This window comes from Acinonyx jubatus, chromosome A2, assembly GCF_027475565.1.
Source record: "Acinonyx jubatus isolate Ajub_Pintada_27869175 chromosome A2, VMU_Ajub_asm_v1.0, whole genome shotgun sequence".
NCBI lineage: Eukaryota > Metazoa > Chordata > Mammalia > Carnivora > Felidae > Acinonyx > Acinonyx jubatus.
The window spans coordinates 36,150,374-36,167,351 of record NC_069383.1 but is presented as its reverse complement, the minus strand read 5'-3'; the positions used below and the strand labels follow the sequence as shown (position 1 = coordinate 36,167,351).

At 35.5% G+C, this 16,978-nt stretch overlaps 1 protein-coding gene and 1 long non-coding RNA gene across 15 annotated transcripts in view; one reads left to right on the top strand and one right to left on the bottom strand.

Annotated features, from left to right (window-relative positions):
* FOXP2 (forkhead box P2) overlaps nucleotides 1-16,978 on the top strand; it is a 563,073-nt gene that overhangs the window by 7,329 nt on the left and 538,766 nt on the right. The window contains exon 1 of one of the 14 annotated variants that reach the window (XM_053218184.1): nucleotides 10,300-15,113. The exons of the other annotated variants lie outside the window; for them this stretch is intronic. The gene's annotated coding sequence lies outside the window, so the exon portion shown is untranslated. Of the gene's footprint in view, nucleotides 1-10,299; nucleotides 15,114-16,978 lie in introns of those variants that run through there. 14 annotated transcript variants of the gene reach the window in all.
* The window catches only part of LOC128314738 (uncharacterized), a 75,377-nt gene continuing 62,261 nt past the window's right edge, over nucleotides 3,863-16,978 (bottom strand). The window contains exon 4 of the long non-coding RNA XR_008296709.1: nucleotides 3,863-5,003. This is a non-coding gene — a long non-coding RNA (uncharacterized LOC128314738). The remainder of the gene's footprint in view (nucleotides 5,004-16,978) is intronic.

Below are 16,978 nucleotides of genomic sequence, written 5' to 3'. Positions count from 1 at the left end.
ATAAAACTAAATATTGAATGAAAGAATGGATGAGTTGTTAGAGGGCCAAGAAATTACTTCTGTCTATATCATTAACTCACTTTTTGTGTAGCTGCAATTTCTTTTCACCTTCCTTTTTCCTTTTCACTTATTTTATACCATGTCACATTTGGTATACCATGTTCACTACTGTATTGACCAAGGCATGGCTCCCCTCTCAGGTGGATACACTTCAAGTTCAATATTTTCTATCTCTATTTTATTCTGATCTGAGAAACAATAGTATACTTAGCTTTTGAAAGGTGTGAATGGATGTTTTTCTTTCTGGGCAACAACAAATGCTCAATAGTTGAGTGCTTCCATGTAATAATACTTAGGACAGTCCAAATGACGTTTCATCATATATTTCATAATCACATCTTAATATGAATAATATAAATAATGTCTATAGATATTTCTAATGGCTACGTTATGAACACAACATTGGCATACCAAGTATTTCTGAGATTGTCTGTGGGGAAGAATAGGAGGAAATGGGTTAAGCCAAGGTCTCTTCCGAAAACCTTTAGATTTAGATGGCTTTCCTCTCTGTGTTGGCACACACACCATAAGTTTACAACTTCTCTTTTGCCTCATTCTTTCAGCATCTACACTTAAACAGAGCAGATTGAGTACTTATGAGTTTTGGAAGGTCCATCTCTCCAAATTTAAAATCTCACTCTTGAGCTTGCCCAAATTGCTTTTGGACATCTATAACTAAGGTATGAATAAGTGATACAGCTCTCTGTAAAACATCATACAGATTCACAGATTCTTTTGCTTTTTAAGTTTTTATTTAAATTCCACTTAGTTAACATACAGTATAGTACTAGTTTCAGGTGTACTGTATCACTATAGTCAATACTTCCATTCAGCCCCCAGTGCTCCTCACAAGTATACTCCATAATCCCCATTGATTTTTTTTCTTCCAAACCTAATGCTCTATAGATCTCCTTCCCACATATTATGTCCATATTTGGAATATGCAGTAACTCGTTCAGGAATTTCATTTGAAATACCTTGAGAATAGAGAAACGCATTTATCATCTTTTCCATTGATGTTAAAGGAGGAGGTCCTCTTTGCCTCTTCTCATTTTTCTTTTTCTCTCTTCCTTCCTGCAGACTGAATTATGAAATCTTTCAACATCATTCTGATATTTTATTATACCATCAGTGAATATGTAGCCCTCGGAAAACTGTGAAGCAAGGCAAAGTGGGCTTTTGTTACATAATTACCCCAGTTTCCCCTTTAAAAAAATTACTAACTTCTCCTCCTCTTCTCCTGCTCCTTAGACACCCAGTGCCCTCCATGCTGCCATTTGGCTACTCCAAGTTCCAATCCTTTCCTTGTCTTGAGAAGCAAATTTTGTGTTAAAGTACTTCTTTAGTAATAATGCATTTTAGAATGTGAATGAAGATAGATCCTTCTGGAAAGTATAATTATTACCACAGCTAGTAAAATAGATGCTTGGTTTCCTATGCAGAGTTCCATGGTAAGTGCCAGGAGACCTGCATTCTGGAACTTGGTCTGTCTGTAACTGTTGTGTGATGGTGGGTGGGTTAGTTCCTCCAAAATGAAAGGGAGCATGAATTAGTTTTTAGGTTACTTTCAACTCAAATCTTTTTTGTAATATGTAGAATCAAATATGAAGCTATGAATCAAATTTGAAGCTTCAAAATTGAAGCTATGAATTTGTCCTTACTACCATAAACACACACATAAGAATGAATGGAAGAAAACGACCACTTCCTAAAACAAAAACAATTAAAACTAATTAAGACTAACGATTACCACACGCAACTTTGCTTATGAAGCTCAGGGGGGCTCAGTTAAAATTTAAGAGTAATTTCTTCTACTATTGTAGCGCATTGGGCATTTTCACACCGCTTCCCCCATCTCCGTCAGGAATGGAGCCTCCTCTTGTTTAACCAGAAAGCTCACACTTCAGAGAAGGGAGAGTGCATGTGAGGGTGATCATGCTTGGGTTAAGAAGAATAAACAAACACCTGGCGTTCTCTCCCCTGAGGTGCGTCATTAACTTTCCCCAATATTAATTTCTTCACAATTTTGCCTGGTCCTGTGCTCATTCATATATTTAGCTCGAAGTGTCACCAGTCCAGAAATAAGATGTGGAGTTGGATAAGCTGTTTGATAAACTTTGTCTTTTAAAATTAGAGCTCCCCTTTTTGATGGACTTCACACACACAGACATACATTTTTAGAACCCACATAAAATGTCGGGCTGCCACATGGTCCAGCCTATGCATTGTGCGGCATTAAAGGAAACACAACTCCCAGCTGTAGGAATACTACATGTCTTTGCTGTAGTTTGGCTTAAAGGGAGTGACACGGTTTTATACAGTGTGCCACATAGGAAGTTTTGCCCCAAATCTCTTGAGGCGTCTTTCTTCTTCTCCTGGGCACTGCTAAAAAGTTTTTAGAGCCTCATCTAGATCATTCCTCTATTGCTTTGCTGCCCCATCCCCCAGTTGTGCAGCACATACATCATGTCAACTATACACACCCCGTGGAGTGTGCCATCCAATGCAAAGTGTGGTCCCTTTCTTTATTCTGGCTGCTTTTCTTGTGGCGATCAAGGTTTGTCTTTATGCAGACGAACAAGGAGAACAGCAACAAAGCATTCTTCTCTGAATGTAAAGGATTATAAATTGTGGTAGGTTTTAGCTGTGATGTAAGCTTGCAGACGTTCCCATTTCAATTTTACCTTGTCATATGTTACTGAGAATGCATATTCCTGTAACTAAAAATATAATTCATTGGACGGCTTGACTTTGTGTTGTCCCATATACCACAATTTTAAATCTATAATTTTGATCAATTTGTAATATTTCTTTCTTTCTGGAAAAGTATGCTTTTAAGTGAAGTTCTAATTCTTTGCTGTTTTGTAATTTTTAAGAATGTCAAACTATCCCACGCCCTACATGTCTGTTGCTCCTATCGTTCCACAAACAGAAGAAAGGCAATGTCATTTGTTATGTCTATTGGTATTTGATTTTACAAATCTATTCTCTTTGGTATCCTTCTGATTGTATCGTGAAAATATGTTGTTTCCACTAGGCTGCAACAGTGCCAGATTCTAAAATATGACTAAGTACATGCTTACTCATATTACTATATTAAAAGGAACATTGTTGTTACAAGTTTTGTTTTTATTTTGAGAGACAACTTGTTTTTCTGACTATATAAGATCAAATTTTAAGTGCAGATGTACAATGAAAGAGAATATATGGTAACAAGCTATGAATACATAACTAACAAAAATATTTAATGTTTATTTTCTTATTTCTAGGATTATGTTTCTTATGAGAGTATGTTTAAGAGATGGAATGTGGATGAATAATTTTATTTTTACATGTGAACTCTTCATTGGAAGTAAAAATGTATTTGATTGTTTTTAAAAACCTATTTGGCTATACATTTGACATTTCACTCTAAAAATAAAGTATTGGTGGGACACCTGCATGGCTCAGTTGGCTGAATGTCCAACTCTTGATTTCGGCTCAGGTCACGATCTCATTGTTGGTGGGTTTGAGCCCCGCATTGGGTTCTGTGCTGATAGTGCAGAGCCTGCTCGGGATTCTCTCTCTCCGTCTCTCTCTCTCTGCCCTTCCCCCACTTGTGTGCTCGCTCTCTCTTTCTTTCTCAAATTAATAAAATAAAATTTAAAAAAATAATAAGATATTGGTTATCATACTGTAGAAATGATTCTGGTAATTTTTTCTCCTTTTATTGTGTCTTATTAATGACACACTATTTTAATTATTTATCTTTATAAAATTATTTTAAGCTCTTTAGTTTCTTTCTATTTTTAATTAAAGATAATTTACGTATGGCAAAATTAACCCCTTTTTAGTGTAAAGTTCTGTATATTTTAACAAAATCATGTTACAAAATTTTTCCATATGGCTTTTAGTCAGCCTTTTTTCCTCATCTTCCAGGCCCTGGTAACCATTGATCTGTTTTCTGTCCCTATAGTTTTGTTCTCTCAAGTCTGCTTTTTTTTTTTTTAAGGCAAATTTTACACTGTATAAATTTATGGTGTCTAGTGTGTTACTTTGATGTGTTTATATATCATAACATGATTGCCATTGTAGTGACATTTATCACATTACATAACTGTGGTGCCACATTGTTGTCTATATCCCATATACATTAGATCTCTATGACTTGTTTATAAGCAAGTTGCAAGTTTGTACCCTTAAGTGACATTAATCTTAATCCCTAACACCCCATCCCAGAGTAACCACCATTTTAGTTGGTGTTTTATAAGTGTGACTTTTTCAGATTGTATGTAAGAATCAGTACTTGTCTTTGACTTATCTCACTTAGCATAATGTGCTCAGGGTCCACCCATGCTGTCACAAGTGGCAAGATACCCTCCTCTCCTATGGCTGAATAATATTCCATTGTATACATATACCACATTCAAGTCTATCTTATAAATAGAATCATACAGTGTGTAGCCTTTGAGTTGGGCTTCTTTCACTTTAACTGTATGCATAATGCATATATGCACATATAATACCTTGGTCTTGCATATAGTGATGCAAATGAATAATGCATATGAGATTCATTTATATTGTTGTGGTGTATCATGTTTGCCTTTGCAATAATGCAGTTGCTTGTTCCTGTCATAATTTTTTCTGAGTTTAGAATTCTCTCATTTTTCATTCAAATATATTTTTATTTATTTTTTTAATTACATTTTTATATAGCCTCAGATTTTATTTTGCCTTATAAGTTGGCATGGCTTATAAGTAAGAGACTTTACTGGGAGGTCATTTCTAAAAATTAATTTTGGGGTCTTCACCATAGTTCTCTTCCCTCATTCCTGCTCCCACCCCCAGTCTCTCTTGCTTTCAAACTTGCTTTCCTTGTTTCCACAGGAGTTCACTGGTCATGTCTTTTCACTCCTTGTCATCCATTTGATTGGAAGATCTAAGATCCATTCAGGTAGCTAGTTCTTAAAGAAGAAAGAAGTTTGTCATCAGTTGTTTCATAATGTTTTGTCATTTATTCATTCACTTGTTTATTCCTCAGTTACTGATCATCCACCAATTTATGCAAATGGCAAAAGAAGTAAGAAGAATCTAAGAATCCTAGAAATAAAAAGATCCTTTCAGATCATGAAATTCATTTTCCATTCTCCCTTCCAAGTCAGATGGGAGACGGGTCTAGGGTTTACTCTCCAGGAGCCTCTGTCAAATTGCCAATGGCCTGTAGTGTATGGAAAGGGAACAATCAAAGAGGTAAATCAGAGAGGCAGGTTGGGTGCTAAGAACAAATTGTCAGTTTGAAGGGGCTAGCTGGGCTGAAATGGAACAGAAACCAGGGAGTGAAAGACAGGAGTGAAAATAGACAAGAAGCCTGGAGTAACTTCCTGTGCAGTGGCTTTTTTTCAGACAAGAAGTGAGCAGTGAAAAGGCTTCTGAATGTGAAGGAGGTAGTCCCCAAGGCCATAAACCTGGCAAGTGGCTTTCAAAAACTTCCACGAATGAAAAGTTTGTTATCTTTACATCCAAGATTTGAAAAACTTTAATTGTTAAAAAGTTCTTCCTTATGTTGAATTGGGATCAGTTAGCCATTGTTTCCAGCTCTACCCTTTGGATTCACACAGAGTATTTCACGTTGATAACTTTGTAGATGTCTGAAAGTTTCCATTTCTAATAAATCTTTCCTTTCTTAGGCTAAAGAAGTCAAGTTTCTTCTGTTATACCTTATATAATATTTGGATGTATTTCATCCCTCACAGTTCTGATAACTCTCCTCTGAGTATGCTTCTGTTTGCCAAAGTTTTCCTTTAAAATGTACCCAGAGCTAAATACCAAACCAAGGGTGTTGCCTGACCAACATAGAACACATTGAAAATTTTTAAATTCTTTGTTTCTTTGTTTCTTTCTTTGTTTCTTTGTTTCTTTGTTTCTTTCTTTCTTTTGGAGAGAGGAAGAGCACAAGTAGGGGAGAAGGGGGGGGGGGGGTGGAGAGAGAGAGAGAGAGAGAGAGAGAGAGAGAGAATGAATCTTAAGCAGGCTGCACATGGAGCCTGATGCAGGGCTCGATTCTATGACCCTAGTATCATGACCTGAGTGGAAATCAAGAGTTGGACGCTCAACGGACTGAGCCACCCAGGCACCCTTTAAATTCTTCTTTTATAGTTCAGTTATTCAACATGTCAGGATCTAAAAAAAAATTCCTGATTCTATTATCTTTGTTAGCAATTGTGTCATCCATAATCTTGATTAATACATTTTATAGCTCTATTCAATTATTTATAAAAATATTGAGCAGAACAGGGTTAAGAATGGAACCTTTACTAAAGTTAGTGAACGTGGAGTCTTTCACTTATCATTGATCCTTTGGATGTGATTATTTACCCACCTATATACATTTGAAATTAATCATAATAATGGCTAGCATTCTTTGAGCAGTTAGTTTCAATAAGCATTCTCTAATCAGTTTGTGTGCATTAATTCATTTAATCTTCATGATACCTCTATAAGGAGGTACTGTTATTTTCCCATTTTACAAATGGCAAAGCTGAGTTGTGGAGGATATGAAATTTTATTCTATTTGCAGGTTAACAAATTAGCCAGCCAGTGCTTTATAGATGCTTGTGGAAGACACACAACTTTGGGGTCAGAGACAGAGCTTTATTACCTCTGGTACAGTCAGCAGTGTGAGTTTTTTGTTTTTTTGTTTTGGTTCCTTGTCCCCCTGCCCCACTCCGTCCCACAGGAGTTCTGTAGAGTGGCTCAGATTCATGCTGCACACTTGGTGAGTTGTATCACCCATGAGGAATGCCAAGTTTAGGAACCCAGATCTTTTATAATGGGCTGTAAGTAAACTTTTCTTTTGTTCCATAGGGAGATACTATTTCTGTCTTCAAAGGCTATTTGCTATACAAACATTTGTGGAAAGACAGTCCAGAACAAAAACTGCCAGTGCCTTTGCTCACAAAACATGCAGACACTTCAGAGACCCGTGAAATTTGCCTCTTATCCCAGATATTAAGAAATTTCCCCAAAGTTACACAAATACTAAGTGGACTTACCCCAAGTTGGCCATGAGAGACTTTTCTCTATATTTTTCTTGGTCCAGCTATTATACAGCTAATGCATTTCTTTGATTCACTCATATAGTAGCGTGTCAGAAAAGGAAACAAGGTTTGGCATGGCTTATTTTTAACAAATCCATGGCAGGTTTTTTTTTTTTTTTTAAATTTAAGTGCTCACAAACCATCTGTTTAGTAACCTGTTCTAGTTTTGTTGGGGAATAATGTCAAGATCACTGATCTTCATTTTCTAGAATCCTTTTACCTTAAAAAAATAAAACAGTATTTGCCCCTCTTAGGTGCTATGTCCTCTCTCCTGTTATTTGTAACTTTTTCAAGGTTATCAGCTATCATTCTGTTATAACATTTACTTTTTAATACCCTGAGATTGTAATCCGTTGGTCATGTATACATGAACTTATTTACAGTGACTCATTGTTCTCTTATTAATTCCTGAGCTTTGATTCTTTATTAATCATATTTGATTTTCCATTTTAGGTTTCAACACATTCCTTTTTGGTGGAGAATGTAAAAACCACCTAAGATTCATCTCAGTTATCTGATAGTATACCACGGTCATCAGACAGTAGGCTCATGTCTTCTTTAACATTTTTTCCAGTATCTAAATAAGATCTTGAAGTGTTCATAGATTTTTTGAGGGTTTGGAGGGGGTTGCTTCAGCCCATTTCAAGTATTTATTAAAGCTTTGAGTCATGTTTCTGGACTGTTCCTTGCTATGGTAATATTACTTATGAGGTCAAATAATGCCTGTGTAACTCTGATTTTTTAGCTGTTTTCTAATTTTTTTTCCTCTTTTTAGTGCCTTCTCAGGCTGACTGTAGGGCCATAAGTGCACTTTCAGTAATTCATAATTTCAGTAGATATTTATCCCAAGCCATTTCTTATTTGCCAAGCTGTCATATATATGAGGAGCTGGCAAATTTTTTCTGTAAAAGACTAGAGAGTAAATATAAGTTCAGTGGGCCATTGGTCTCTGCCGCAGTCGTTCAACTCTGCCATTGTAGTATACAATGAACAACATGAACAATATTGAACAATATTGTTATGAACAATAACTAAGAATGTGGCTGTGTGACAGTAAGGTTTGTTTATATACACTAAAGTTTGCATTTTCATGTTTCATATTTCATATCATTTTCATATTTCACAAAATATTCTTTTGATTTTTATTCAACCATTTGAAACTGTAAGAACCATTCTTACCTAACAGACTATCCAAAATCAGGCTCTGAGTCACATTTAGCCTATCGACTATATTTTGCTACACATACAGACACACACACACACACAGTTATTCATATAAATATAGACTTATCGTTTTTACTTCCGTTACAAAAATCCATGCCACATTTATTCACTGGCTTGGAATTATGACCTTAAAATTGACATGGACTTCTAAGAGTTCTGTGACAAAATTTTTCATGATAGTTCTTCCCTTTTCATTGCTATTAAGGTCAAAGTAGTAATTTTCCTCATTGCTTTTTAAGCCTTCAGAGAGAAGAAATTATTTGTATGTCAGTAATTTATTAGGTGCTCAATATTGTCATTATTAGTATCACAGTATAAATCTAGATAATAAAGTACAGTGACCAGCCGAGTCATCAAAGGGTCTACGTAGTGAACCAAGGATGTCTTTCACATTTTTCAGAGGTCAGGGCAAAACAAAGATGTCAGGAAGGTTCTGAGACAGGTAGAAGAGTCATGAATCATGAAGAATCACAACTAGTAGAGGCAACTTTAGTTTGAGACAAAGCTTTGGCACAACCAGAACCTTTTCTATACACTGGTAAGTGAGGATATGGGCAGACCAAACGTGAGGATACAGTTAGATGTAGAGTGATGTAGATTAGATTACAGATTAGATGTAGAGTGAAGTCTTTGGCTGGAGTGTCAAATTTGAAAACTGGTCACATCAGTGCCCTCCATCAGTCAGATGACTGTTTAACTAGGTTTGCTCCTGTGTCTTTGCGTAAAGAGGATTTCCTACTATATTTACTTATGGTGACCCTGTAGCTAGGTTTTTCTGCTTATGTGTTCTGGCATTTCTTTATTTGTATTTTTTAAGTTAACTAAAGCTAATCTTGCAGAGTCTGTCTTGGGGAGTGCTTCTGTTCTTATTTTTGGTGTAAACTTTGTAGATTACATAGTTTCAGCTGGAGGAGATGAGAAGATGGATGAAAAGACTAAGAATGAGGAATAGTTCTTTTCCTTGATGTTCTTCCTTCCTTGCTATGGGCAAGTCCACAAATCTCAGTAGCTAGTAGACTGCCAGAATCTTTTTCTTTTCCTTCAGAATACACATCTCTCTTTTTGACAGGAGGCCTGATTTGAGGTAACATTTGTTGCTTTATCATATGAAAGAGTTGTGTATTGAACAACATCATTTCTTTATTTTTTTCTTGGAATTTTAATCTTTTTTGTTTCCACTGTTCACTGTTTTGAATAAGCAGTTTGTGATTTTTGATGCCCACCTAACTCAAAATACCCTTTCCTCCTAACATTTCCCTGTGACCTCATCTTGAATTCTCCTTGTTTTCTGTAACCTAAAGGTACTTATGTGAACTCTTTTCTTACCATTTTAAGGCATAGAGAACATTCCTCTGTCTCATGATACTGTATTTCCTTGTGAAATATTTTAGTTAAGAATTATATGAATGTTATATTTCTGAGTATTAAAAATTTTTGGTTTGCTGGCCTAGGTGGTTGCCATCATCTTGAATGAGAGCCCTTTTGAAAAGAATGTACTGCTTTACCAAAGTCATCATCAGAATCACTTTCAGAAGAGAGAGGTTTCAAATAAAGCAAGAAAAATACAGGCAAATCTCTTTTAGAGTTAAGACAACAATAAGTGAAATATTTATGAGCCAGGGCTTGGCTGTAAGAGAAAATACAGACAAGCCTGTGGTTTCATTACATTACTTACAGGATTTGTGTGACCTAAAAAAAAACCGGAAAGTGCAAAAAGACCTAATGCAGCCAGGTATGGGGGCTGCTGGGATATGCATCGCTAATGAACTATTCTGGTCTTCCTCAGAGAGTGAGGTGTTCTTTTGATGGTTTTTGAAAATGTTAATTGCGAATGATGAAATACAACTGGAGGAAAAAAATACTGTTCGATGACATAGCTGATATAAATTTAAGACAACTTTAGTTAAAAAACTATTAATATGTATATTTGTAACTTTATTTCTGGAAATAAAGAGCTATACTGTTATTTGTGGCTTTTAATCCCATTTTCAACAAAACATTTAGTCATTTTGACTAGTTCTTAATTTAAATTTCAGTAAGTTGGTGGTAAAAGTTAAAGTAAGTTTAGAGTGTTTTTGAATGTGGCAGTTGAATACTCCTCTGGAAAGTACCTAGGTAAAGTAGGACACACCAAGCTAAGTACATTATTAGTTGAGGAAATTGTCTTTACTGCTGGAAGTTAGAAACACTTATTCAAATAGAGATCTAATATATTTGCACGTGGTAAGTTTATAAAATGTTTTAGATGAAGCTGTTGCGGATGTATAAATGTATAAGTAAGTGAAACATTCGTTTGAGATAATTTTGCTGGTTATAAGAATTATTTGGGGAAAGCTGTTAAAATGCTTATTTGCAGGTCTGACATGAATTACTCTGACTCAGTAGTCTGGAGAGGGGTTGGGGTTAGGAGTCTGCATTTTTAGAAAATATCGTACATGATTTAAATAAGGTGGTATGAAGACCATGCTTTTGGAAACAGTGGAGTAAAATATTATATGGCATTTCTAAAGCATTTTTGGGGGGAATATAGGGAATCGAAATGAAACCCAAACTCTACTGGTCATCAGAAATAAAATTGTGACTTAGAATATAAAATATATAACTATTCCTATGAGAGTACATTAATAATCTCTAAAGATCTAATGAAGAGTTTTACTTCTGGTATTTTTCTTGATCCAGTGAGCATTTTGAATTACTATTACTCATCTGAAAACAAAACTACAATGTCACATCCGGAAAACAAATTGTAGGACGGAGAGAATACTATTAACTGCCTCTAAAGACAGAGACAAAGAAGTTCGGGGGGGGAGGGGCGGGGGGGGGAAGAGAGAGAGTAAGAGAGAGAGAAAAATATAGGTAGAAGTAGTTGTGTTGGGTACGCATTTAAAGCCTGGGATGTTGGTCAAGTTGTGTGTAAGTTGCTTCCGTGACATTTCAGTTGCAGTAAGGTTTGCTTTTGCTTCATTGAGCTCAACTTATGCATTATCAAAGTGGTTGGCTTAAAATTACAGAAAATAAAATGAAGATTATCTAAAGAATTTCAGTAAGTCTTTTTCAGTCAAATGTATTTGAAGCGTAGTAAGCCATCCACAGTTTGTCAGTTGGCTATTTGGAATTGGGAGTAATAATTCTCACAGAAAGAGAATATTCTAAACATTGATTAATTTACAATGGGAAAATTGATAGGAAATTATGTTCTAATACTGTCTTGAATACAGAGAATTGATTTAGCTTATTTATTTTAAATGCTTGTGGTTTGTACAGCCTAGTTCAAGAAACTCTTCCCAGCCAGCTCTGGGATGTTTTTTGTTTTGCAAATTCTCCACCTCCTCAGAGAAGGTCTTAATCACCTGGTTTCTTTCTGAACCTAGTTCCTCCAGCCTCCCTCAGGAAATGAGTCTTCTCATACAGTTGACAGAGAGAAAGAATTTGTAATCTGAGGTACAGCTTTGGGTTTGGGGGTGAGCTAGACACCCCAAAGTTCTAATTGTATAGGATGGCTGATGAAGAAGGTAGAAAAGGAAATAAAGGAGGAAGGAAATGGAAAAAGGACTATCTTACCTTTGGGTTAGCAGTAAGCGTGCTGCCTGCATAGTCTTGGGGTCACAGTTTTGTAGTGGGGGAAAGTGGTTTGGTCACAGACCCTATCTTCAGCAGACAGCTAGCTGGAGTGCTTGGGCAGTGCAGGGATCAAGAGCCAGAACCAGTTGGTGAATAATCCTAACTCTAAGAGCACAAACTCTCTTAACCAGCCAGAACAAAGCCAAACAAAAAGGCCTGGGAAACAAAAGTGAGTCTGCTAATCTTTTTATTGCTGAATTCAGATACTTACCCAAAGTTCTGTAATGACCTGACGATGGACACGTGAATAGCAGTACTAGCATTTCATATTTGTGAAACATTTTATAGCTAATAAGGCTCTTATATTATCTAATTGGATCGTTAAACTAATTCTGTAAGATAATTAAGGCAGATATTATATTACAAGATCTCTGCAGATGAGGAAATACTAGCAATTATTATTTACCCAAGGTTATATAGCTACTATATAGTGAAGCCAAGAGTGAGTCATCTCCCTCTCCCTAGACTACTGCTCTTTCCTCTGTGTATACCACATTTCTTCTCATGGATTGGGCATCTGAATCTTCAGAATGCCTCTTAGATGTTAACTGCCTGGAGGGCAAAGGCAATGTCTTCTATTCCTTTTGTAGTTCTTTGTAGCATGAGTGCACACAGTGGAGGCCCAGCAGGAATATTTGTCAACTAAGATGTGGGTTTGACATCATGGCAAGAGGAGGGCTTGGCATTAGACAGACGGAGAGCAAATCCTAGGCTCAGCCCCATGCTGGCTGTGTGATCTTGGGCAAATTATCTGATCTCTGAACCTAAATTTTTCATTGTAAAATATGGATGAAAATTCTATTACTTGTATGAACTAAAAATATTTTTAAAGATCCCCACACAGCAGCTGCCAGATAGTAGATGCCTTCCCTTCAGTGTTTAGCACTGATCTTATTTATGACTGCCTTTTTTTCCTAGCTCCTCCTTCCACTTTTTTTTTTCCTTGAAAGAATATTTTGTTTGTCAGCTATACTTTGTATGTTTTTCATCTTAAACAGTGCTAGGGTGCCTGGGTGGCTCAGTCGATTAAGCATTCAACTGACTATTGATCTCAGCTCAGGTCATGATCTCATGGCTCATGAGTTCAAGCCCTGGGTCGTTGTCAGCGTGGAGCCTGCTTGGGAATCTCTCTCTCTCTCTCTCTCTCTCTCTCTCTCTCTCTCTCTCTCTCTGCCCCTCCCCTGCTCATGTTCTCTCTCAAAATAAATATACTTAAAAAAAAAACAGTGCCAAGGTTTAGGATTGGGGCAACACTTTCTGCTAAAAGAGCATCTGTCATATCTGCCCCTGTGAATTTTGAGGAACTGGAAGAAAGGAAAGTATGCAATTTACCAGAAGCAAATATATTATGTTCCTCATTTTCTTGCCCCCTTTGGTCAGGCAGTTAAGTTCAAAACAGCTGATGTAGGAATATTCTTGAGAGGAAAATCTGACTTTGTGGATGTGCTCAGAAGTCAGATATTATCTCTGCCTGAATCAGTATATCCTTGGAAGCTTGAAACCTGAAACTTACAAATTAATTTTGAATTTTGTTTGTGGTATTTGCAAGTGAGGTTACAATGGTTTATTCATGAAGTTCTCTGAAGCTATTAGATGTGGCAAAAGTAGATGTCCATTGTATTTTAAGATTGTCTCAGTTTTATATTTTTTATATTATTTTTTATATTTATCAAAGACCTTATTGAGTGGCTTTTAAACATGTCTTTAGATTAATAAATTCATCACTCCATTGAAGTCTCATTTTCTGGAGGAATATGTTTTGTAAGCAATATTATACAATACATTTAAAAGATTCCTCCTTTCCAGGTATAATGTTGACTCCCTGTTAGTATTTTTCTTGTATTCCATTGATGGATTTGGATAAAGCTAATTCCATATAATTAAATCTGGTATGTTAGGTAATTTCTTTTGCAGGGTTGCTGCTCTCCTGTTCTGGGGAGCTCGTCCTGGGCCTGGGAATTTTCTCTAAACTTGGCCTGGTTTTAAATTTAGGAAGCTAATTTTCCTGGTTCTGAAATGGAGTAATTTTCTATTTTTGTGATAAGTCTAGTTAATTACCATTTTTTATTGGCGGTGGAATCTTCTCCTTTGCATCTAGTGGTCCAGATCATTGTCTTCTATGATGTGAGCTCTTCACAGCATGCTGCTGTGGCCCTCTAATACACAAGCCTCTATATTCTGTCAGTTGTCATTTTACATGCACACACTGAGGAAATTAGTTGGAAAATATTGGACTTTATGGGTTTCAGGCAGTAAGGAAGCACTAGGAAGAGTGTTTGGAAGATACTTCATACTCATATGTCTTCTGTCTCCTTCAGTGCTAGGAAAATATGTTGGATAATTTAGTCAAAGAAGCACAATCCCTTTTCCCATTTGTCTGGAAATAATTATTTAGAGGCGATATGTGCTCAGTGGAAGAAAGGTTTGGCAAGTAGTACATATTCTTTAGCTCGTTGATGTTGGGAGCATGTGTTAGTGATCCTCTAATAAAAAGCACATGCTCAAAAAGTGGTTACTGTGTGTGTGTAGTAACTATTCTTAAACAATATTGTGTCATGGGAGGGGCTTCATTTCAAGTGGGAATAATGGATCAATTTAAAACCAAAGAACATAGTTTGGAATGGTGTTTTTTAATATCTAATCCAGCCCTAAAATATCTATTCATAAAATATGGAAGGTTGGGAGTCCATTGTACATACTTAGAGGTCATCATCAGTAAAATTCTAAAGTAGATAAATGGTGAAATTAGTGTTAATTAAATGTGGATTTAGCAAATAGAGAAAGATAAAAATAAAACTGCTTAGACACAGCCACATCACCTGATAAAAATGTCAACATATTTTGCCACTTCTTTAAAGTTTTTTTCCACATACTTACCATGTTTACTTACTGGACCAAAAAAAAAAAAAAAAAAAAAAAAGTGTGAACCCAGTTGAATGTTCAATAAAAGTTCAGAATTATAATGTTTATTTTTGCGACCTCATCTCTTTTTTGTTACCTTTAGGGTTGGTCTCCTTAGACTTAATTGACTTGACTTTATAAAGTATTACTTAACTACAATTTAGACAAGAATTTTTATTTCAGGACCAAGACCAGTGTCTGGCACAAAGTGTGGTGAAGTTCTGAATGCAGGTAAACTTGTCTGTTCTTCTCTGCTTGGAGTCTGTTCTCCTCTAAAAGCAGCCATTTATGACTTTAGTGCTTCAGTTTTTTTGCTTTGGTTAATACTTTTATTGGCAAGATAATATGATTTCTTTCAAGTTTTGAGAACTAGTTTTTGTATTCAGCGTAACATTCTTCTTCCAGCTCTTAGACCTGATTATTCTTTTGGTTTATATCTTAGAATTAAGGTTTATAGGATTGTATCGAAATGCAGATTATTCAAGTGTATTTTTAAACGTAAGAATTAGAGGGGTGCCTGGGTGGCTCAGTCGGTTAAGCGTCCGACCTCAGCTCAGGTCATGATCTCACCGTTCATGGGTTCAAGACCTGCATCTAGGCTCTGTGCTGACAGCTCAGAGCCTGGAACCTGCTTCGAATTCTGTGTCTCCTCTCTCTCTCTCTGCCCCTCCCCGACTTGCATTCTGTCTCTCTCTCTCTCTCAAAAACAAACATTTAAAAAAAATTAAAAAAAAAAAGAATTAGAATGTATATTTAAGGTAGTCTCTATACACAGGATTTTATTAATACTATTAATTTAGCAACATTAATCATCATAATATTCTTTAATTTCCTAGTTTTACATCATAAATTTATCTATTAAGGTTATATTTTAAAATTGTTTGTTGAAAAGTTACAATTTATCAGCAGACCTGTGTTATTTAGAAATTAACTTCTGTATATCTAAATACCTATATTAGTTTAAAGATGTTTTATTTCATTGCTACATATAATCTTGTTAAAACTAGGTTATGTGCAATGATGAACTGTATCTAGTAATATTTGTCTGCCCTGTTTTTGGGGAAAACAAATAGACCTGCACATTTAACATATGAAGCTCTCACAAGATTATAATTTAATAAAACAATAAACAAGAGAATACCAAAACTTTAGAGATTTTACTTGATTTTTTTGAGGAAATAAGCACTTTGTTTTCCTCATCCTAATTGAAAACTGTGACCCAGTGGTTTAAACCTCAAACAGGTGCCAAAACTTTTGTTGTCCTTCAATTTTGTTCACTCAGTAAAATCGAGACATTCCAAAAAACATAGTGAATATGTTGCTGTGTGATATTTGTTGACTTTATTAATCTATTTTAAAATAAGCTCATTATTTCCTAGTATAGTTTAAATTATATCTATGTCATTGATAAAAGTGGGGACAGTTTCTTTAATCAGTTATATTTTTTTATTCTAGTATCATATATTCTGTACATAGATTTCGTTAAGGTCATACATTCTATCTCATTGTCATATTTGTAATAGTATAAATCAAAATAACAATATAACTTTTGTAGAGCATGATTGCAATCATAAATGAGAATGCATTATGTCAAAATGCAAAGAATAAGTTTTGGAAGTTTGTCTTTCTACAGAATTGAGGCTGCCTGAACAGACTTTACATTGATTTTATGAAAGAGCAAGTAGATGAGTCATCTAAATTTTGTAACTTTAGGAAATCAAGAGCTCTGTTAGTCACTATAGAATTTGAAAATGCTGTATGATTTAAATGTTAACCTTAAGTCTTAAATGTAAATCAACACATTTATTCACACCTTAGCTCTTCTCTTAGTTTGTTTTTCCTAAAAATGATTAAAGGAAAAATTCTCTGAAATCCTGTTTTTTTCAAGCAAGGTGTATGTAATTTATTTGTTAACTGTTAAATACCCGTCAGAATAGTTATGGTCTTAATTTCATCTGAATGGAAATCTCATATTTTAAGATAGAGATCTCTTTTATTTCCATGAGAGCTTTAAGAATTTAGGATTTGAGCATTTGCTGTGACATATGGTGCATTTTCTGTCCTATTTTGTATACCAGCCCATTAAGAAGAGAAAG